General features: G+C 35.1%; 1 protein-coding gene across 1 annotated transcript in view; it reads left to right on the top strand.

Annotated features, from left to right (window-relative positions):
• Window positions 1-11,892: 11,892 nt before the first annotated feature.
• LOC112957885 (roundabout homolog 2-like) overlaps window positions 11,893-23,119 on the top strand; it is an 809,913-nt gene continuing 798,686 nt past the window's right edge. Inside the window, exons 1-3 of the transcript XR_003251292.1 lie at window positions 11,893-11,954; window positions 15,400-15,453; window positions 16,661-17,666. The gene's annotated coding sequence lies outside the window, so the exon portion shown is untranslated. Of the gene's footprint in view, window positions 11,955-15,399; window positions 15,454-16,660 lie in introns of the transcript that reaches the window.

The following is a 23,119-nucleotide window of genomic DNA, read 5'->3' as shown; positions in this document are numbered from 1 at the left end:
TTTTAATCATTTCTCTTGCTTTATGTATGGTTTAATGACGAAAGATGGTAAACTCTTTTATTTCAAATTATGGATTACAGGATACAAAACAGATTAGCTCATAAAAGGTATGTGTGTGTAGTATGTAAATCGGAAATCACAGATTTCCTTCATTAATCTGCGACTAACCTAGTACATTCAATTATATTGATGCTAACAGTAAGAAAAATTTGGGCAATAAAAGTAGTTGTAATTGGCTTTGGGAAAAGTAATACAAATGCAAATCATGTTGATGGCACTTCAGTACGGGCATGTTTCAACAAAGAAAACCTAAACATATAAATTTCAGCTCTCTGAAGTCAACATGGCAGACGGCCTTTCATTTGCAGTTTTCATAACTTTGGATAGCATTTCCCCTTGATAAAGGGAAAGATATCCGCTGTATGATTATGTTGATAGATAATAAATATATGCTCAAGAAGGACTGTCAAGATTTAAGATGGATGCTTAGGTAGGCCTTTAGGATCGTAGTAGTGTCTAACTGCTAGTGTCTAACTACTGACTACTATCAAAAGAGGTGTGACATCATTTGTTGGTAAAACAGATCATATACATTATGCTTGTTATATTATATATCCTACATATATCATTTCCAGATGTAAATCGAGTGAGATAAATATGATGCAAGCAAAATATATGCCCATTGTTTAAAACTGCTAGTACTGGGTCATTTATTTGAGATGTAACTTACAATACATAYGGTGAATTAATTAAAATACTTGTGGAAAATCAGCGGTATTTTACTTCTAATGGTATATTATGGAAATTAATTTTTGAATTAAAAATTACATATTAAAAATAAGACACTTTTATGAAACCGGTTTATATTACACTSTACTTTCATGCGTTTTTATGCAATTGGAGATAACAAGTGCACAGGTTTTTACAAGTACAGAATGTTTACCTGCATTTACCCATCCAGGGCYTCATCAGGGAAATAGGATTCATTAATGTTTACATAGAATTTTCCAAAAGTTTTGATATAACTTACTGCTATAATCTATATTCAGTTGTCTAGAAGTATTAATAGCCCTCATGCAGTTTATGTCCCCGTCTCTCACAAAACAGCACGTTGGCATTTTTCTTTTTACTMTTACTATTTGCTATTTTGTAGTTGGGTATAAGTGTGTTTTCACTCTCCCATATGATATTTTCCTGTATGCCATCTGATCTGTGTACCCCATAGGCTCCTGATAGATTATTTATAGGGTGCTGTTCCTCTGACTCGTTATGAATTTTGGTTTCCCATTTTCTCTGTAACTTCATAGTGAATAAAAAATCATCTGTATTGAGGTTATTGGAGCTCTCCAAATTGACACAGAGAAAATTTTTTATAGTGAGCATTTCTATATTGCTATATTTCTATGYAGAACAGGTTACAAACACATCAGGATAATTGTGAGCACAACTCTATATCCATTCACAAATAGAAATGATAAGAAAAAAAACAAAAAGTTGATGTCTGAAAGCCATCCACTTTAAAACATTGAAAGAARCTGATTGAAAGGTAGTTACTAAGTGAAGTAAAATTGGATTTATGTTTCAGATTTACTGTTTTCGTACAGATTCAAGATTCAGACTCCTTCATTGGCTGATTGTTATTTGTAATACCATTCAGACAGTTTCCCAAGTGAAAGAGGCAATTAGATTCTTTCATGAGCAACAACTTAAAATGTCCAACATACCTATCATACTGGAAGCCAAGTCAGCAATTTAGAGAATATTTTGTACTGGAGTTTTTCTTTGTCAGCTGAGCTCAGGAAAGGGRTTTTATCTGACATCATTTCCCTTGGATAACTGATCTTAATGAACATAGAGAATTGGCACCAGATTACATCTTTATCCATGGTTTGGCTCACTGAAAAAGCTTGGAAATGCCTTCAGCTCAGGAGTTTTGCCTTACAACTTTGAAAGTGGATATCCTGTAAAAGGGTCAACCAGAAATGATAAGCAGTGAGAAGTGACTACTTATGGAGCCTCTATTAATGCCATATTTTCTGAGAAGGAGTAAGCAGTCTGCACCATTGAGAAAAACCTAGAATATCACAATCACTATATTTGATTAGTCTCTGATATCCTGAGATTGCATTTTTAGCTTTCTATGAGTGGGAGAAAAGTGCATTACAAAGAAAAGAATAAYGGGAGCTTTAAGGAAAGAATAAGACAAACAATATTACAACTGGAACTGTGTCATAAGGACTAATATTGGACACCACACAAGCACATAACACAAAATCACRCATTAAATTTAGGTGAAACAATGCTAATTTCTGTCCCAAATAAACTCAGTCAAGTGTCAAAATGAGATATTGCTTTTATTATGTTGTACTGACGCGCAAGCATTGATTTTCATTTTGTGTTTTGGCCTACTTCTCAGGTCTACCTTGCACCTCACAATTTCATTCAGAGTCATGGTTGAGCCTCTGGAATTTAATATGCTGTTGGTTACAGGGAAAACATAATACTGAATTGGCAGCAAACTATTTTGATTTTCACACAGTGATTATTTCTTCCTCTTCTTAGCTATTTTAAACAATAACATGGAAAGCAACTTTACTCACTTTACAAAGACAGCTTCTAAAATGGAAGCCCTCTGTGGATGCTAACTTCTTTTTTTTAAGGAAAGTGCCCCAAAGAATTAAATCCAAACCAACATCTACAGAAAAAAATCCTTTGCTGTTCACTCCGTAAGTGAGAAAATCCTGCCACAGAACACCATGCTAGAGCCTAGAATAGCTGTATAAAACAATRGATGAATCATAGATTTCAGATGACGCTTTCTTGGGAAGCTGGTTAGAAAAAGGAACTTTTCAATGCACAGACATAAAGATTCTCCTTCAGAATTAGATGTTGTTAGCCTGGATAGAGCAGCTCTTTTAGATCATTGTGTACATCATTGTTATGTACAGGAAAGTTATTCAAAGAAATTTGTAGAGCATTTTTAATTTTTTTCTTTTTTTACCCTTAAGAACCCCAGACAACTAAACTCTGGTGAGTTATCTTTAAAAACACATGGAAGTAAAATTTAAAAAAAATACTAAAAGCTACTAGACCACCCCCAGAACATTTTTTGTTAAATTATGCACAGTCTGAATATATGGTAGTATGATATTACTGATATTACTGATATTACTGGTGCAGGTGGAATATAAACTGATTCCCTTGGGCTTTATGGATACTCGGATTTTACATAGAAAAGAGAAGAATTTAATAAACTGTTTACTAACTCTGTAGGTGTCATTCAGAAAGTTAGGTGCATTTTTGACCTTTCCTGTTCTTCAGACTTACTCTGCTCTGGATTTTGCTTTTTCCAGTCCATCAAGATTATTTTGGTTTAAGCAGAGAGGATTTGCAATTATGCCAGTATTCTCTGTATTATAATAGTAAGAAGTTAAGGATTTGTAACATGTAAACAATACTATATTATTAAATCACAATCAAATCTCTTTGTTTTACTGCATGATGCYGCAGAGAATGTTTTCAGTGGATCAACCTGCAGTTAGTCCTTTTTTATTTTTTTTGGGTAGTCCTGTACAATTACATTGTGTACATGTGTAACTGCATGGAAATTGAAAAGCCAAAGCCAATAGGACTGAGTTTGCACTCAGACCCATTTAGAAATATGATGCATATTAAAGCCATAACTGARATATATTTGTATGTTGGTAGTTAAGAGTGATGGTAGTATTATGTAGCTAGCTTTCCTGTATGTAGACTTTCCTATATTACTTGTATATAGCTGAGCTGATGAACAAGCCAGACCACCATGTCTGATCCCCTCTCTGCACTCCATTTTTCTTGCAAGTCACTTAATTGCTGCAATAGRCTGAAAAATTGATTTCTGCAGCAGAGATGCCATGCTGGGAAACTGTAGCATGGCTCCGTTTCCATGTTTGCAGGGTTTCAGTTTCCCAAGTAAATTTGAACAGGGATTTATCATCCCTGTTTGCACATGACAAATCCTGAAATTTCTAGTCATTAAATATACTTTATGACACTCATGTAGCTAGTTATTCTGTGCAATCTTCTGATAGGAGAAGAGATTTCTATTTTGTTTGTACAGGTTGAGTCATAGCGAAGGGCATACACTGAAAACTCTTAAATTCTCCTGCTAAATTCCACCTCTGAAAAGGTGAAGTTAGAAGTAGTGCTTGTTAGCTGAGCCATAATAACTATGTTCACCTCCCAAGGCAGCAAACTAAAATGTATCAGCATAAGCACACTCATGCTGAAATGTCTTTGCACTGTTCTGGACACCTTCAAAGGGCTTCAGCATCTCACTTCCAGTCTTACCAGAGAAAGATACTGTCTCTATGCTAACTTTTCTTCCACTGTCCACTGAAAGCAAGTGAACAGATGCTTAATCCAAAGCATTTAAGAAGCTGGAGGAGAAATACATGTAAGCTATTTCAACCTCTGTGCACTTCTAATTTATATTAGAGTCAAAGCATGCCACACTCATTTTCAGGATGTGAGAAGCAGAAGCATGATATACATTGCCTTTTATTCCTTCCTTTTGCAGAAATTTAATTACTTCATCTAATGCAATACCCTGTTTTTCCTTCAAAATGTGACAACAGACAACACAAACTGAACCTCATCACAACCCAATGTAAATATGGATTGGGGAAAAATTAGAACAAGAGACACCTAAGAAAAGTATTTGTCTTTAAGTAGAGTATCCTCTGCCTACTAATTTTTCGGTGTGTTATGTTTATTATGGACTCTTATCTTAGATATGGATATTTCTTACAGATTTTTTTCCCTAACTTTTAAGTATTTTTCTCCATGTGTGCTTGAGATCAAAGTTGCTATTATGTGAATTTAATTGAATGCACCTTTCTCTGTGTAATGGGCTGCTATTTCAGATGGTACAATGCCACTATTAATCATCGTAAAGAAAATGCATGAAAATAGTTCAAAATACATGTCAAGAACTACAGTGTGATGGATGCACAATAGATGGCACCATTATTATCACTCAGCAACTTGAAAACTTTTGGTGCTCACATTTTCTCCCTTGCAAACATCATTAACTTGTTCATGGGATCCAATAGTTTGTGAAAAATATATTGCTTCTCTACTCACTTTTTTTCTCATCCTTCATACTCCATTGACAGAGCCAGTTATCTGAAGTTTCTTAATGCATTTTAAGTTTATTCCATGCTTTATGAAAAGAAAACAAAGAAAAAAATACTTTCATGGAGCAAAAATCAATTATATTGATTTTGAACTGTTAATGCAAAAGCAGATTTTATGAGTGATTGCACTTAAGAAACTTATATTATTGGTCACAGCTAAATTTACTCCTTGCTTTTGTTCTCTCTAATGAATCAGGAAGACTTAAAGAGTAAAATACCAGAGTGTCAGCTGTAAGTGGGTAATATGGTCCACCAAAGCTTTCAGTGCTTGCAATAAACTGGATCAGGTTTTATGTGATGATGGGACATCTTCCAATTGATAAGAAAACTTCATATTGTCAGACAAACTAGGTGTATTCTCAGCTGTGAGGTTACCACGCCTCAGGTACCTTTTGGAAATTGTTACTATCTGGTGGTAGATGCTGTTGTCTGGAAATAGGAAATGACAGCTCTGTTGGTTACCTACGGGCAAATGAAGGCAGATTGCCATCCTCTGTAGGAAGAGGAGGGCTCTGTGGCTTTGCTGCAGTTCTTCTCCCAGGTGGCAGATGGTGCTGCTGGTAGTAGAAGACTCTGCTTTTTTTTATTTATTTTTTTTTTTTTTTAATTTTTTTGTAGAAAGCCCAATCTGTTTATCCTTAGGGTAGGCCCATTCGTAAGGAAATGCATCACATTTTTTCTTGATTTCTCATGCTACCACAGCTGGGTGCTGCCCTCTGATGCACTGGTAGCAGTGAGGCTTGCTTTCTTCTCCTCTTGAAAGGCGGGCACCAGAGAAGACCATCTGGAAGACTAATGGGACACCAATTAACTGTGCCAGGGTCCTCTGAAGGACTTTGCTAGGGCCATAATACCACAGCTTCTGCCCCTTTGTGCAGTCTGCTTTGCAGACAAGCCACCATTATATATCCCTGCTATATATATTTAATGGGACAGACAACTACAGACCTGAGGTGTCTAATTTTTCTTGGGCAAGATTAGTCACAATACCAGTTGTCCTGTAAAAATGGTGTTTTTAGGGGGTTATTTGAAATGAGAAAATTAATAACTATGAATAAAGAGTAAAAATAAAAATGAGAATTCTGCAATTTTTCTTGCTATTAAAAACATATTGAATAACCATTTATACTGAATAATGTTATAATCACATTATAAAAAAACCCATAAAATCTCTTGAGTGAGGAATGTTCTTTCTTGGAAGAAAACAAAATTCTTGGAAAGTGCAAATACCTATTTGCAAGAGAAATGTAGAAAATGGAATATGTTTGGAAATCTTTTGTTGCTGTTTTTTGAAAAAATAAAAGAGAGAGAAGAGGGCTTTCTACATCAGATTTTGTAAATTTATCATGTAGGATTTCATTTTCTTCCAAGAAAGGCCATATCTGATTCAAGAGGATTCTGATTTTGTTTTATTATGGGATCTTTGATATTTTATACTGTTTTTCTAATGTGTTGGTTTACTGATAAATTTGTTACTTACGAATCTTGCCTTCTGAGAGTGAATTTGGTTCTTCTTGAGAAAGATGTGAAACCATAGATCCAAATGCACCAATACCAGAAGACAAAAAAGGAAAAAATAAGATACTATAAACAAATTGATTTTTATTTGCTCATCTGTGAAATAAAACAGGTTTTTGTAGTAGGTGGTGGTAATGCTTTCAACTATTACTTCTGCTCTCTGTAGTCTTACAGAAAATACCTGTATCAGATATTACAATTTGAATTACTGCAAGAAAAGTCTTAAAAAGCAATCCAATAGTTACATTGCAAAGAAAATTTTTATGTTTGAGAAAAAAATCCATTTCAGTCTTAATGAAAGTGCCATGAGGGTACAGCATGTTTCAGAAAAAAATGAGAGGTTCCCATACAAAAAAAAAAGGTATGAATAAAATGATCTTTCTTAAGGCTAAATGCTTAAGTTAAAACATATTGACCTTTATTCAGGTTCTGTTAAATCACTAGTTACAGTATGGCTGAGGGTTATAGTTATTTATCTTAGCATTACCCATGTTTTTTTTCTTTATAGCATTAATTAGATGTTTAAAAAATTCTATAAAATATTAAAGCATACATTTTTCACTATATATTTAAATTGGAGAGTATAAAAGAATCAATAGTTACTTAAATTTGGAAAGATTCTGAAAGAAACTAATTTTAAGTTACAGAATTAATGATTTAGTATGTTACTGAATAATCAATAATTACTAACTGATGTTCTCAATCACTCTTATTAAGTATGTTTTGGAAAGCTTGTAATTCCACCACAAAATATTCTGGCAGGGCTACTTGATGAAGAAGTCATTGCAGCATACAGAAGAATATGTCCTGGTAAGAAGCTATATTCTGGCAGTAGATGAAAGAACATGTTCCCATGGGTATGAGTAAGAGTGTGTGCCTTGGTCTATATTATACTTCATTTAGTGGTCAATGTCTCTAATCTCTTCCTGTGGTTAAAGGATGATATAGGATCTGGGTTCCAGCAGAACTATGGTTTTGGTGCTACCAATCCCCCTCCAGTAGCTCCACTTTCTCTTCATTGGAGATGGAGGAGGCCTAGGAAGACTCATCAGTTTAACCTCTAATGATAATATTTGCCTCCATTCTTAGACACTTTTCATAAACAAATATTTCCTTATTTTGAGGAAATGAGGAAAGCCCTTCCATACCCCGCTGTGCCACTGGGGCTGAGCCCACGTTGGTGGGAAGGGAAGGAGGTGGTCTTCCAACTCAACCTGTAAGCACAGCGCAGGCAGCATACCTAGGCCTGCAGGTACGTAGCTGGTGAACCTTTCTTGAGCCACAGTTGTCCACAAACTGAGGAGTATACATGACATACTTTTCTTTATCCAGGTTCCTGCAGATCTTATGTACAAATTCATGATCTCTGGTGAACACACACCAGAGGGGCTACTGTTTGGCTCATTTAAAAGTGAGGTTCAGGAATGCTCTAACTCATCAATAACATTACTAAAAAAATTGATATGATGTGGATATTGGTACACCATTCTGACTTTTATTTCTGAATTTAAATAGGACAAACTTTATCATTGTTGTTCATACACAAACAACCCTGATATTAAAGTGAGGTCCTCATTAGATGGTATCTTGCTCCACAGGTGGCCCTCAGAGGGATGAGAAAAGCTATTTTGTTTGTGTTTTAAGTATACCTTCACTCTTATTGCCTTACTTTTTGCATAGCTGCAAATTTCAATTATACAAGAATTTTTGGAGAAGAGATAAGACTGGGATTGTTTGCTAAACCAAGGAAGGCATAAGAAATTCAAGGAGGGCAAAATATAGATTTCAGCATCAAGCATATAAGGAAGAATATAAAATATTTATGTATTTTACTGAAAATACTATTGAAATACTTTTCCAATACATGAAGGGATTGGATGTGTAGAACAGGTTGTCTGTATTCATCTACATGGGAAGTTTTTTCATCCTCTTTTACTCTAACATACCAGAGGTTTCTTTGGGGCTGTATGGGGAAAGATAGCTGTACTATATAAATGTAATATGATCCTCATAGTATTATGTATTATAACACAGGTTTGAACTACTAAATTCCACTTCCTCTTCAGCAGTCACTTTCATGAGGCAATGGTGACGTTCTACGTGGTTTCCCAGAAAGCCAGTACGCTTTTTCTTGTCATTATTGAACATACTAGCATAGATAATATATTAAAAAGTATTATTGTAAACAAATTTATAAATCAATTATGCTGTAAAAGCTACTCAACTGTATGGCTGATAAACACAGTGACTCAGACTAAATAAAAGCATATAAAGTGATCTGAGCAGTAACAAGAGGAAAGCAAAATAAGTGAGTTACAGTCACCTCTAAATCAAATTCCACAAAGCCTTTGGATTTTAATGGATCGGGTGACTGAGGTTACAACAGATCTCTGGTAACACAAGTGAAAGCCTTATAGTTGCCTATGCCAACACTATTTAATTAAAAGTGTAGTCTSAAGCAAATTTCAAACTTTGTTACAGTCCTTTATAGGAGAAATGTCGCTATGTCAGCTGATTTCCTGCCAGCTGAATGCACCTGGCTCCCTCTAAATTAGCTGCAACTAATGGTCCGCAAATGGGAAAGAAGAGGGTGTTGTCTTTTGTTCTTAGATGGTAAGTTGGCAGGTAGAGCTCTTGTGGATTTTTATTTTATGAGTATTGTTGTCTATATAAATTTGGGGAGAGATGGTGGGTGGGAAAAAAGTGAGATAAGTAGTACTAATGAGTGTTTTTTTTTTCCCCTCTCTTCTTCTATGCTTTCTGATGGGGGAAATGTTAGCCTTTCTTCTTGGTGGTGACTACATTAAGTTATTTCAAGTTCCTTGTTAATTTAGTTGAGTCCTCACTGGTGAGGCAGTAAAAGCTGTTTTCCTGCTACTCTAGTGAAGGCAAAAGGGAGAAAAGGGGAGAAAAGCCTTGTGGATAAAAAAGTCTTTCTGATGCTTTTTCTCTCCCTTCAAAAAGGGGGAAAAAATAAATAGAATGGTTTTCTTCTACAGAGCTAGGTAGTGATTAACAAGGTTTTTGTTGCTAGCAAGGTGTGATTTGTATACTTATTGGGCTTTTTTTTCAATAGACTGTGAAAGAACAGCAGGAGTAAGGGGCAAAAAAAGTATGTATTTTAAAAATACACTTCAAATATTTCTTCTTGTTACCTCTTTGCAAGGAAAAGAGAGGAAAACTTCTGTTTGCTTTTAAAACACGTTAACCTGTTATGTGTGTGTGACTTAATAGAACCCTATTAAGTCAATGTACCTATTACTTGATTGGCCACCTGTCAGCCTGCCTAGAAGGGCAGATGCAATGCTGGTGTAAAACTAAGTAATATAAACGGTGTCACAGACTAGATAATTAAGATTCTTTATGTGGAGTAGCTTCTCTCGGAGCCACTCTTCTTTACTTAAGAAATGTGTTTGCTTGAGTTAAACCTGTTTTCCTGCATGTGTTGTGTAGAAAGTGTGGTTCAGGGTCAAAAGGGGGGTTATTTTAAGTTCTGAGTAAGTGCTGTGCTTGTACAATAGCAGTCCCTGATATTTATAAATATATGCATATATATTTTTTTTTTTCAGAGGTGGAATCTCTAGTTTGGACCTTTGGTAGAATCTCTAGCATTTTATTTTCCACTTGTTTTCCTTTACAGCTTCCTCATGGAAGAGAAGTATGATAGGAACGATATGTGTCAGGGTTAGACACCCTCCCTTGCTCCTGTAGCTATCCTGTGCTGCTGCCAAGCAGGTGGGTTGATCCATTCCCGTGCATCTTTGCACCTTCCTCTGCCTCGAACCACTATTGCTGAATAGTGGCTGCTGCACAATGGTGATTTTTCTTACACCCCAACCCAAAGCTTCTATTTTTCTTTTGAATCCTATGAACACTGGCATCTCCTCTTCCTTCTGACTCAAGAGCTTTCTCCCACTGTTCAGTATCTTTGACTGTTCAAGCAAAAAATCTCCCTTGAAAACTAGATGTTTTCCTCTGAGGGGTTGACAGGAGGTCTCAATGCTTTTTTAGTTGTTGTATTTATATTACAACTACCAGAGCTTAAGCTATAAGTGACAGATTTTTATGGATCTCCATATTTTCTGTAGATATTGGAAAAGGAAAATTATCTTGGAGATTTTAATTAATAGTATTAAAGTAGGTAAATAACTAATTGAAGACCATCTGTTTGCTTGCACTGAGAATCAAAAATGTGTCYGTTGTTCCATTTCTCTAATATCCTTTTCCTGAACCCTCCCTTTTATTCAAGACACAGTTTTTACAAAACTGTTTGGAACCTGGTAGTAAAAATGGATCTCAGAGGGCATAAATTCAAATTAGTTGTTCTAGACTTTTACTTTTGGGAATACCATTTTCATCTTCCTCTTCCTTCCCTCTAAAATAGACTGAAACGAGGCAAGATAAAACAAATAGTAAAAATGTGGGAGTATCTTTTCCCTCCTATGTCTAAAGGGAAAGGGAGAAACTCTCAGGCACTGTCTAGAGAGGGCACTGTTTGGCTGAGATTACTGTTTAGGGTGAGTTTAGAAAAACACGTAATGAGCAAAGTCAAGGTGTTTAGAGCACTGAGGAATATTTCTGTGCAGACAGGTAGTTTTCATAATCTCTGGTGAAGCAAAAGCTAGCTTCAATTCTGCACAGCTACATGAAGCGCATGAGCAAATACTTAGTAATCTGGGCCTGCAGCTAGACCACTAATTAAATCAATAAGTGAAACTTGTGCAGGTTAAAAAAAAAAAAAAAAAAAAAAAAGGAAGGAATGAGCAGACAAGAAGAGCCTTGTAGCATCCACTCTCTCCCATCCTATCATATGTGGGGACAGTTAGGACGGGAGAAAATTCCAAGTCAAGTGTTCTTCTAGATATACTTCATGGCTTTACTTTTTTTTTCTTTTTTTTTTTTTTTTATATTGTGTATTTTTTGCTGTGAGAAATAACAGTTAAGATTATTCTTCCTGATTAAAATGGAGCAACATTTGATGAGAGATTATGAGTTTAAATGAGAGAGTATTATGAGTATAAATGAAAAGACTCCTGAGTATATAAAACAGGGTTTTTGCAAGGTTTAGGACCAAGCAACTGATGGAGGCATGTATCTTAAGTCATACCTAAAACAACGCAATAATATTTCTTTATAGATGATCCAATAATGCAATGGCTGGAAGACAAGGAGATGTCAGAGTAACTGGGTGGCCACACCGGATATTAGCAGTAATTCTGATAGTATGGAGTCATCTGGCCAGTGGACAAGGACAAGGTAGGAGAAAACATTTTAATATGGGCCTGTTTTCTGACTAAACCAAAGAGGGGAAATTTTGCCCAATCCTTTGAGCATTTTTACATTYGTTCAAGATTGTATAGCATCAGTTAGAAAAACAAGCTGTGATTGAACTTGCACGGACTGCTGACAAGAAATATCAAGATTTGAAATGTGTCACTTAAACTCCAATGCACTTTGTCAAATGATATCTAAATGCCCTGCAGGRTCTCTACATTCTTATTTGATTTTGCTCTGTGACTGAAAATGTGTTTGTATTTGGAATAGGTCTCTGTGGTTGTGCAGAGTAAGCTCTCTTTGCGTAGAGAAAGAGTGGCTTGATAGGTTACAGAGAGSGGTGCTATGCATTATGCTGAGCTGAGCTATTTGCAATGAGCACAGTGTTTAGGAAAGCTTCTGTTACTAAAATAATTTTTGTGCTGTGTTCACTGTCTCACTGATTGTTATGCATAACTTGTGCAAGAACACCGATAGGCAAAAATGTATAGTTCCTTGGGTGGGTATCTTCTATTTGAAGAAATTTGATTTTCTCATTGGCGGTGTTACCCTTATTTGCTAAGGAAAATAGACATGAATGGWAAGTATGGACAAAGATCTGATGAAGTCACTCATATGTTGTCTCCTGCATCGAGGCATTGCCTGTGCGTTTTTATTGTGTTTTCTTTGTAATAGTTATTTCTTCTGAATGAACTTAGTATGCTTTCTGGGAAGTTAGCTGGTCTGCAGTTTAATCTTTCCCCCTTCTCTGAGGGTGAATAACCTGGTAATTGCTAAAGCAAAATGTAATGTACTGGAGGTGGGCTGCAGTCTGAGAATCATGAGCTTTTGCTGGAGAAACATGTCTGGAGGCGTCTGGCCCACACTGGATGCCAGAGGACACTAGAAAGTGCTAAAGGTGCAGTAGATTGTTGAGTATATGTGGATAAGACATAATGGGAAATAAAATTTGTTAATGCTAATAAAATGCTTGAAGGGGCAAGAGATATAAAATACTATTGTGGCTAACATTACTGAATCAATATATCAAAAGTTTTAGTCTTTAGGTTTTTTTTTTTTTTTTTTCCCCATTTTCCCTTAATATGCTAAAGGCATAAGTTTGCCTTTTGAGTAAGGAGTCTCTTAGGCAAGCCTACTGCTAAATTTTCTTTTTCTGGGTGGTTTGTTTAGTCATCCAGCTGTTTTCTCTACACTTCAGCTGTCAGTTTGTCATTAGCCTGCTTGAAATTGCCAAGTTGAAAGTGAATGATATGACAGCTAACCTAAACATGCTTTTTGTATCCTCTTTTTAACTTTCTTGTTATTTTAAACGATTCAATGCAACTTACTATGTTTCATTAGTTTCATYTTAAGTACAGGATGTTTTTAATGGCATCTTTCTTCTTGAAACTTCATGTATTCATGATCTGAAGAGCATCCCTAAAGACACCAAGGGCTAAGAGTTGTTCCATTTCCTGGTTTTGAGTGGAAAAAAAAAMCCAGATGCTTGGAGCCTAAAGCTTCCTCTGCAACTAGCAGAAGCCGATCTATAGATCAGCTATATCCATAGAGTGTTTTTAGAGGGGATGAGCCACTAACATTTTCCAGCTAATTGCTGGACGTACAGAGAAATACTTCTAGTATGATACAAATTGTTTGTATACAAAAGAGTTGGTTTTGTTTTCTAAAGGTTAGTTTTAAGAAGACTTGTGTTTTGATCTTAAGGTTTTTGACTTTAAATGCATTTGAAGACTTGATATATGTGGTATGTGTATGTACTAATGCAAYGAGTACAATAAAATTTAGGTTTAGAAAGCAGAAAATACTGTGCATGTGAATGGTCAGCCTATCCTGAAGGAAATACAAACATCTCTTGAAAGAGCCTGTTTCAAAGTAGATAAGGTAAAGGCACTTGTACTGTGGAGTACTCTTTTTGCTGTTTGAAATGTATTCTGAATTTCAGTCTGAATGTAGCTATTGAGCATTGCATTCTCTGACACTTTTGGTTCTGGTGGTCCTGACTGAACAGGATATTTAATCACATGCTTAGTCCCAGTTGTATGACTGAAAAGGAAAAAGCAGTAACTTTCCCAACAGTGTTTTGCCTTAATTATAAATCACTTTGCAAACAGGCTGGGTAGCTTGTGTGTATTGGGAAATGCGTTACGTGTTTCTGTTAAGTCTCAGAAGACTGGTTGTACTCTCCTGTGATAGAGGTTTAGTACARATTTCTGAGAACAAGTGGTAGCCACTGTTGGCTGCTTAAACCTTCAAGCAAGAATGGCAAATTCTTGAAACMTCTTGCAATCAAGTAGTAAAATAAGAGGTAGGAGCAACGTTTTTATCAGTATAATTCCGTTCACATCTACAAACACAGGGTTTTTGAGAATGTGAAATCTTTTAGTTACTAGGTATATTCCTAATTTTGCTGGGGCTTTCAACTGATGGTTTTAGTTAAAGTAAGAGCCAAAGCCTTTTAGACTTTGACTTGCATGAATCTAAGGGAAGTAAAGAAGAACTTGAGTAATTTGAGTAAAAGTATAATGTTGGAGTGTTTGGATTCCACCATGACAATAAAACTGAGAAATAATTATTGTGTATCTGGGCATCTGACCAAAAAGTTTTAAAGCCATATGGCTGCATTTAAAGAAAATGCCTCTGAGTCATATAACTTCAGTGTGAGTGGGTTGCTGTGGAAGTTAGAAAGAACTCAGCATTTGCTCTACATCCATTTGCAGTCTGAGCACTAAAACAAAATTAAGCCTTCTCGTTTTCAACAGTTATTCCTATCTATCTCATAYGTTAGCCCATGTTATTTTCTGTCTTCGATTCTCTAAGAAATGCCCTTATCCTACCCTATAGACATGTCTTTTCCTCTTGGTAAACTCTTCAGTTTGCTCAGTATAAATCTCAGGTGGAGTATGAAAGATTTCTTTTTTTTTTTTTTTTTCTTTTTTTTGCATTCACTCAGTTTTTCTCACTTGTTTAAATTATCACAGTTTAACTTTTCTGTATCTAAAAGCATCCAGGCATATGGTTTTGAACTTTAAGTAATTTTAGAATAACACTTTTCTTCTCTCAACAATGAAAYATTAATAATTTGAAGAATAGGTTCCAAAACAGTTGTACCTGTTTCTTTGTCTTAATAAACTTAGAGAAAACATATGGTTGGAAGATTTCTGGTTTACTTAAGCAGTGAGAAAAGTTCTACCTCTTTTCCAAACAGTATGAATATTGACATTCAATTTTACAGTAAAAATCCTAGAATCCTACAATTAAATAATTTTTAAAATGTTGCAAAAGTGAACATGTAATATCCGATATTTCACTGCTACACAGAGTAAATAGCTACTCTTTCTGAAATTATTGAGATATGAAATAAAAGGATGCCTGTTATTTGAAAAATACACCATTAATCCTGATCATCTTGAATGTGTGCTTCCTGCAGGAAAAGATCTTTTCAAATCTATTTTTCCACAGAGTTGCCAGTGTACAATGATAGGTATGTATGCMTTTTTTTCATCATTACGTATAGAGGACATGCAATAAACTGATGCAGGGATATTTCAGTCATAACAACTAAAAATGAAGAATGCTTGTGAAGCTTCAAGCAGATGAAACTTGTCTTTATGCCTGAAAAAGCACAAAATGTTTTGACTGTCTCTTACAATGAAGTCAATAGCTATTGTACTCTTGATGGATTGGTTTATTTTCTTTTTTTTTAATGTAAGCAAGCTGATTGTTATATCCGATAAGTTTTCAGTGCTTTAAAAGTGAGATATTCGCCAGTCCCCTCCCCCCAGGTGCTAAAATAATACAATGAATATTTCTTAAAAGGAAAAATACATCCAGGTAACTGATGATTGATAACATGATAAGCAACCTAATGAAGATCAAGTATCTCTGAATGAGAGAGCAAGTATAGTGAAAGTAATGGACTGGGTTGGTTCTGATCCTCCTGGCCAGCAGGTGCTTTCCCCTTTCTTCCACAATAGAGTTGTAATGGGAGAAAATAAGCTTAAGCTTTGAATTAAAATATGTTTGTGAGGGATGTTTTGGCTTTTTTTTTTTTGTTTGTTTGTTTGTTTGTTTATGGCAGCTTTAAACATTGACAAAACAGGTCACGCCTGGCTAGCATTTTGGCTAGCTTCAATATACAGGATGAGTACAACTGTATAGGTTCAGAAACAAGAAAAGGAAGTCAACTTTGTTTTGACTGGGCTTCAGTAGTAAAACTAATTTAATTTTCTAAATAAAATTTAATATCTCCATACTTTGGGTTTTGGTCTCTTCAGGAGGAGAGAGAACTGTGCACCATATAATATTCCAGGTACAGTAAGTCTCTCTTCTCCAATCAGAGATGACTGTAGTTTGTCAATGGGAAGGAAGGCAGATAGGGGATGCTTATGAATCCTTCAGACCTTGAAGCTGGCCCCACAATGACGAGAAGTGTGGATGAGCAGACCTTCAGAGGTCCTTAACTGTTATCCTCTTCCTCACCCAAACATGATTATATGAAAATATGAATAAAATTTATTTTTAAAAAGTGAGGTAAGCTCTGCACTTTCTAACGCAGCAGCAACATAATGCAACTCTCAGCAACTATTAAAAATGCTGATATAACAAAATCTTAGTCCAATGGTTGTCTGCAAGAAGTTACTACTTCTGTTTTAAATAACCTAAATAACCTTAAGCATTTTCTTAAGCAGATATTTTCTATAATTTTCTGGATGGATATCAATTCCAGTGAATGAGACTACAAGCCGATGGTCAACTTTACATTTACACTGCAGCCTTACTTTGCTTGAAAGGACTCTTACATCTCTGATTATAGAAGACGTTTGATATTCATCAGGAAGTATTTCCTCAGAATATATAAATGGGATGTGTGTGTCTGTTTATRTGTGTATATATATACATATAGGTACATATTTGTCCTCCTGAGCTGTGAAATCAAGGGCACTACAAGGTACAAGGGCAGATTGTCTTTTAGTCCATCACTGCAGGCCCAGTAAAGTGGCAGTCTAGTACTGCGGCAAGGCAAGAGAGAACTAAATTCTGCTGTTTATCTCCTTGAATATCTAGATAGTCTCACTGTCATCCCATTAGAAGCAGAAGATGAATGTTAATTTTATATATTTTGGAGTACTTGTTTTAGGGTGGATTTTATCAGTCTGGTATTCAGACCCTCAGATTTATGGGGCACAGTGCCTCTAAAACCTCAACAAGTAAATGCTATTTCAAGTACTGACATTTCTGAAGGCAACAAAGTCTGTTTGCTTGGTGGCAGTCTGTATGTGCATTGTTTTATGAGGATGTTATTATTTCAGGTAAAGCAACTTCAGTTAGCTCTGCAATTTTGATCTTGACTTGCTGTGCTATTAAAATCTGTATATTAATCCTAGTGGGCTAGTCTTCACTTGCATTTTACCAGAGCTTGTGTTTGTCAGGCTTACTGTATTATGCTCAACTTTGTTTAGAATCTGTAGGAGTTGATTACGGGTGAAACAATCATCCTCACCTGAGCTGTGGACTATTGCTCTTTTCCGTCCTGATCAGACCTGCATCTGCTCCCCTCTCCCTGTGAGCGAGCATGCAAGCTGTTGTTTAGTGAAACCAATTGGTTTTATTGGATATTGCCTTTAAACTTGATATGTCATACTTAAAAAAAAAAAATTGCATAATTCTGATCTTCACCTGTGTACCTTTTTTACAGACAAGTATTTAAATAAATGATATTTAGAGTATGATGAAGAGTGTATGAGCTTATAATGCAAAAATCTGTGCTGTCAGCTAGAAGAGAATTTTTCTCACGACCAGATACAGCATATTGTCACACAAACATACTAGTTGCAGAGTGGGTGGGGTTGTCTGTTTTATCAAAGCAGATATCTGTCAGTGYGTGACTTCCTTCTGTGGTTTGGAGGCAATGTGAACACTTCTCCACTGACTGTGAGATAAGGCAATGTGCAATGCCATTATAAGACCTTTCAGTAATATTTGTGAATTGGCATCATAGTCTAAATGATSTAAATGCCTGGCACTGTGTTCTATATCACTTTTTCCATTCTCCCCCCGCCCTGCTTTTGGAAAGAAAACAGAATAGCAGGACTGGGGAAAGAGGCATTACTTGCATCACTTCTGCATCACTGTTGTCTTGATTATACCTTTTGTGCTAATGAAAATACATTTCATCTACTAATGAAGCACATATATTCTTATTAGTCCCTCCAAGGGCTATCAGTATGCTGTAGAGTGCCTTAAACTGTTTTAAGGTAATTGGTTCATGCCTTTTAAATGAAAACAAAGTTCATTCCAGCAGAATAAAACCAAACTCTGCTGTTTTTCTGTGAAATAACTGAATACACAACTGGAGAATGCTTTAGGGATTTTATACTTATTCTTTAATAGAACTGTGCTTTGATCTAAGCTCAAATGACCAAATTTTAAGTCTGTGGGCTACTGCTTTCCTTATTAGTTCACCTGAATATGAAGCTAGATGGTGATAGGGCTACTGAAGTCCTTACATGTATTGTGTTGGGTTTCAGCTGTTTATCYTTTCATACTGCTTCTCCACCATGATGCTCTAGAAGAGACTGTGGTTATGTTATAATGAAAGAACTGAGTGATGAGTGAGCTAGTCCCGTCTTCTATGTCCTAATCATGAGAATAAAGACATTTAGAGATGTTTGAGTGACTTCAGTAGAGATGTGAAACCCAAAGTGTACCTTGCTGGAAAGAATAGAAGATGTRTTTATGAAGGATGCACRTAAGTCCTGTTTTCCCTCTGTAGATTCAAATTTAATAAATTATATTTTTATGGATGGAAGAGTAAGGTCATATATTTAATAATTAAAAAAGAAATAGACTCTGAAAAACTGAAGCTTTAATACAAATGGTTACACTATGACTCATTACAGTTTTCAAATATCTTTCAAAACACGCTATCAGTACATACTCTTGTTTCCTTTTTAAAGCATTTGAATAAGGTTTAGTACTTATCCTTTCTCTCTCTCTCTCTCCTCTCTCTTGTTCATTATGCAGCCTTAGTAATGGATGACTTTTTGAAGGGATGATTTGTTTTGTTTATTTTTAATGGAGTGGTTAAACTTAGCCACCTTAAAATTGACAAGCAGTCTTTTAAGACTGTTAAGACTTACATTTTYGTGCAGGCAGCATCTTTTACAAATAAGTCTTTGTTAGGGGACAAGATGGATAGTGCTAAGGGTATTTTCAAGATATTTTCTCTTTACATGTACAGACATTGCTTACTGAAAAATGAAGTATTTGCTTCTTGCTGAGATTTAGACCTTTTTCCTTTTTTTTTTTTATTTTTTATTTAGGAACTGCATGTCAGAATTCTTCTTAACTTCTAGCAGAGCATATAACTTAAATTTAACCAAAAACCAAATATGTTTCCATTTGTCATATTTTTTGTGCATGTAAGGGAAGACATTGTGCAAAGTTAATACGATATACAAATTTATGTTTCCCTAAAAGAATCAAGAATGCAGCTGTTCTACTTTATACCTACTACTCCAAAAATATTAATGTCTTGTATATTTTGGAAAAAGTCAAGACCRAATATACAATTAAATATAACATCGACCATTAGCATTAAAGAATCCACTACAATGTTTTTTTCAAATATCGTAATGGAAAATGCAATTCCTTTTGGCATTACATACAGGATGACAACTTGAGCAGAATGTCTATTAATAAGGAAGCAAAAAGCCTCTGGTAACTATTTTAAACTAATAGGAAGAATTTTAAGAAATCGTGAAGCTGAATATACCTTTCAGGTAGGAGGCAGTATAAGGGCTCAATATCTGATAGGGAAAATATATTCTTTTCCTGATCAGTAGTTTGAATAAAGTGTGTTCCTTATCACATATTATATGTTAGTTTGTAAGTTATATTATGTGATAGGTTATTTTCTTTCCCTACTTATGCAATAATTTCAGGCCCAATAACTGTTTTGTTACATGAAGAGCTTCTGTCCTTTCTCTATTGGTCTTTCTGTAGCAGCCTTTCCCAGGATTATTAGATTGGAAAATTGCCTCTTGGAGGAGTGACAGAGAACCAGTTCTCTCTGGGAGTTTTATGAGGAGCATGCAATTAATTTTTCTGTACTAGGCAACAAAAATAATGTACAAAATATTTGAAGCAGAAAAAGTCTAATGTTAATGTTCCATGTGCAGAGGGGGCAAATGTTCTCTTAGTATGCAGCTTTCAGTGGCTGAATTTTACTTTTTTCTCAATTTTGTAACTTAATAAAATGGAGACGATTGCTTCAAAAGGAATGAATTTATGGTATGAATGCAAATTAAGATCTAGAAAGATTAGAGATGCCCAGTTTACTCAAGGTGATGTTAAAAGACTGCTTGCAGACCATAAAGTACTGGAAGAAACTTTTAAAAATGTAGATAGTTCACTTTTTAGAACCCATAAGAAGGTAAATCCTCATCTAAACTTCATTTCTAGGGAGATATATTTTCGACTAACTGTGCAGTTGAGAATGTCTGACCATGTCTCCTGGAAACGAGCTTCAGGTTGCATGTTGCTATTAATGCTGCTGTAGCACTGGCTGCTGCAGGTGTGGGGCAGTGCTCTATTTGCTAGGCCTCATTCAAGTGCTTAAAAATGAACCAAGAAAAAAAGAAAAAGAAGAAAGAGAAGGGGAAGGGATGGAAAAGACAGGCCCRCATGTATAAATAGGAGGAAAGAGAAAGATGGAGGTCATATTATAGAGTGTCCTGGGATGTTAATGGATCAGCATTTTTGGAGATAATGTAGTCCACTTTATATTTCTAGATCAAAATTACAAATAATGTATTATTTATTGCACTATAGGCAGATATGACGGACTTTCCTGGTGTTGAAATCTCTTGACTGATGTTAGTACTTAACCATATAGCATTTTAAATAGTTTATCCCTAGCAATGACTGAGCATATTTTCTATCATATCTTACTTCCAGGATTTTGTGTAGATGTTTAGGTTGCTGCTTTGTAATATGGAGAGATACAGATTTGTAATATAGTATATTTTATTTTCTGTATCATAAATATAGAAGTCATGCTAAATCCTTCCATGCTTTACTGAGATTTATATTTAGCAGTTAAAGATAAGTGGAGAGATGCTGAAGAACTTACCTGAGGAGTATTGGAAAGCCAAAAGAACTCCTATTTCTACTAAGATATTTATCTTGATCTTAAAAAAAGGATTAAACTGAAACACGGAATTTTTTTTTTTATAAAAAGTATATTGTGCATAAGAGTGGAATGGGGAAAACCCTCATTTACATAGTATATATTTTTAAGAAGTGCTATATTATCATTTAAAGTAAATCTCCATATTTAAAAATACAAGGTTCTTGATGTTTTAACAGAATGTGTAAGGTATCAGAAATGTTCTTGGCAGTCACTGTGGTAGTAAGCTTCATAAAAAATAATAAAAATTGGCAGTAAAGAGAATGATACAATACAGGCAGTATAAAACACTTAATCCTGGAACCTGTACAAGTCCTAAGTGTCCTAATGTATATTCATTGAAATACAACTTGGAGTTTTATTTATATTGCATTTTAAATTAAAATATTTCAGGATTCAGTTGTCTTTGTCCTTTTTGCATGTAATTTATTTTAAAGAGTTACCATAATCATGTACTATGAAGTCATCTCAGCGAAGTGAAATAAATGCCCAAATGTTCTGACATTAAGTTCATTTACCTCTAAAAAAGCTTGCTTTATTTGAAGCTTTATTTGCTGGATAACTGAAATGGATGTATTTATAAGAATGGTTTCTTACACTTATTTTAGTTAATGTTGCTCATTTTTTCCAAGAGAAAATAAATGAGTGAAGTCAGCAGTAGTGTCTATGAAGTCCCGTGAAATAGTATCTTTAGAGTGAAAATAATCTCATATATATGTTCTAACACTAATAAGCATTTCTCTGCTAGTTCAGCATTTACCTGTCTTCACATGCTGACACTTAAGGAAACAAATGCTCTTCTCATGCCAGCTCCTCGCTTTTGCTGAAGGATTGCAGCTTGGCAAACGTTTTGGAAAGGCAAACCTTGACAGAAAAAGCCAGCAGAAGCATCTTAGAAGCTGTAAGATTGGTTATACCCTACCTGCAGAAATAATGGTGAATGTCCTGTGAATTGTGGGAAGATGAGAAAGGAGTTGGAAAAGGGTCAAAACAGTAAAGTGATTTCAAAACAAGACTAAAACTTTTTTTTCCCCTCCATCAATAGCATAACTCTAGGCTGACTGCAAACAATAGTAAGCCATGCTGTGAAGTATCTTCCATGTAAATCCATTGGCCTTGAGTCTTAATTAGGCTGTTCTAGGCCTTATTCTGGAATGAGTAATTTCTTGAAGTTCTTGGTTTTTGTTTTGTACTGCAATACTAGTTATGGAATCCATCTTAAGTGGATGACCACTTAAGCGTTTCCTTAAGAGAAAGCTATATTGATTGGATATGGTTTTTAAATGACATTTTATTAAAGTGGGGAGCTTCTCATTAACACCCTATTCAGGGAATATGGTCTTCAAAGAACTGTCTCAAATGCAGATGAAAGTGTACAATGATTTGCAATTCCAATGAAGCCTTTCATTCACAGTTTAAAAATTGCCAATAAATGCACAATTAATTACATGACAACTGAACTTTGACAGCTCTTTTCTGGATCAGATAAAATAAGTCACCTTTTTTTTTAATCTTGTTAAATGATGCTTCAGTGCTTCATGAGTGTATATGTAGGGCTATATCATTAAAAATACATGGATAGGAAGCTGTTTCCTTTATCTTAATAGATAAAGGAAGTAGAAGTAGTAGAAAATGGGGATCACTTTTTATTCACTGTAATACGGATTTTAAAACCTTATCTTTCATAGAAATGTATTCAACCCAAGGGATAAACAGCAGAGTGTTCTTTTTGCTGAACTTCAAGTAAAAGAATCATATATGAACACAATCTAAAAATATAAATTTTCCAAAAATGGGTACATATGTCCTTGACTTATACAAATGACAGAAAAGTTAAGGTTTTTGAGAAGAACYGAGGCTTTACTCTGCTCTTAGAACTATTTAAACTTTAATTATACTGCAGGAAATTGTTATATAACATATGCACTCTTTTTTTACCTGTTTCTTTCAAAGTCTT

The sequence above is a fragment of the Nothoprocta perdicaria genome, unplaced genomic scaffold (assembly GCF_003342845.1).
Source record: "Nothoprocta perdicaria isolate Ctin4 unplaced genomic scaffold, notPer1 scaffold_78, whole genome shotgun sequence".
NCBI classification, from domain to species: domain Eukaryota; kingdom Metazoa; phylum Chordata; class Aves; order Tinamiformes; family Tinamidae; genus Nothoprocta; species Nothoprocta perdicaria.
Note: the sequence above shows the minus strand (reverse complement) of the source record. Positions and strands in the feature narration are given on the sequence as shown.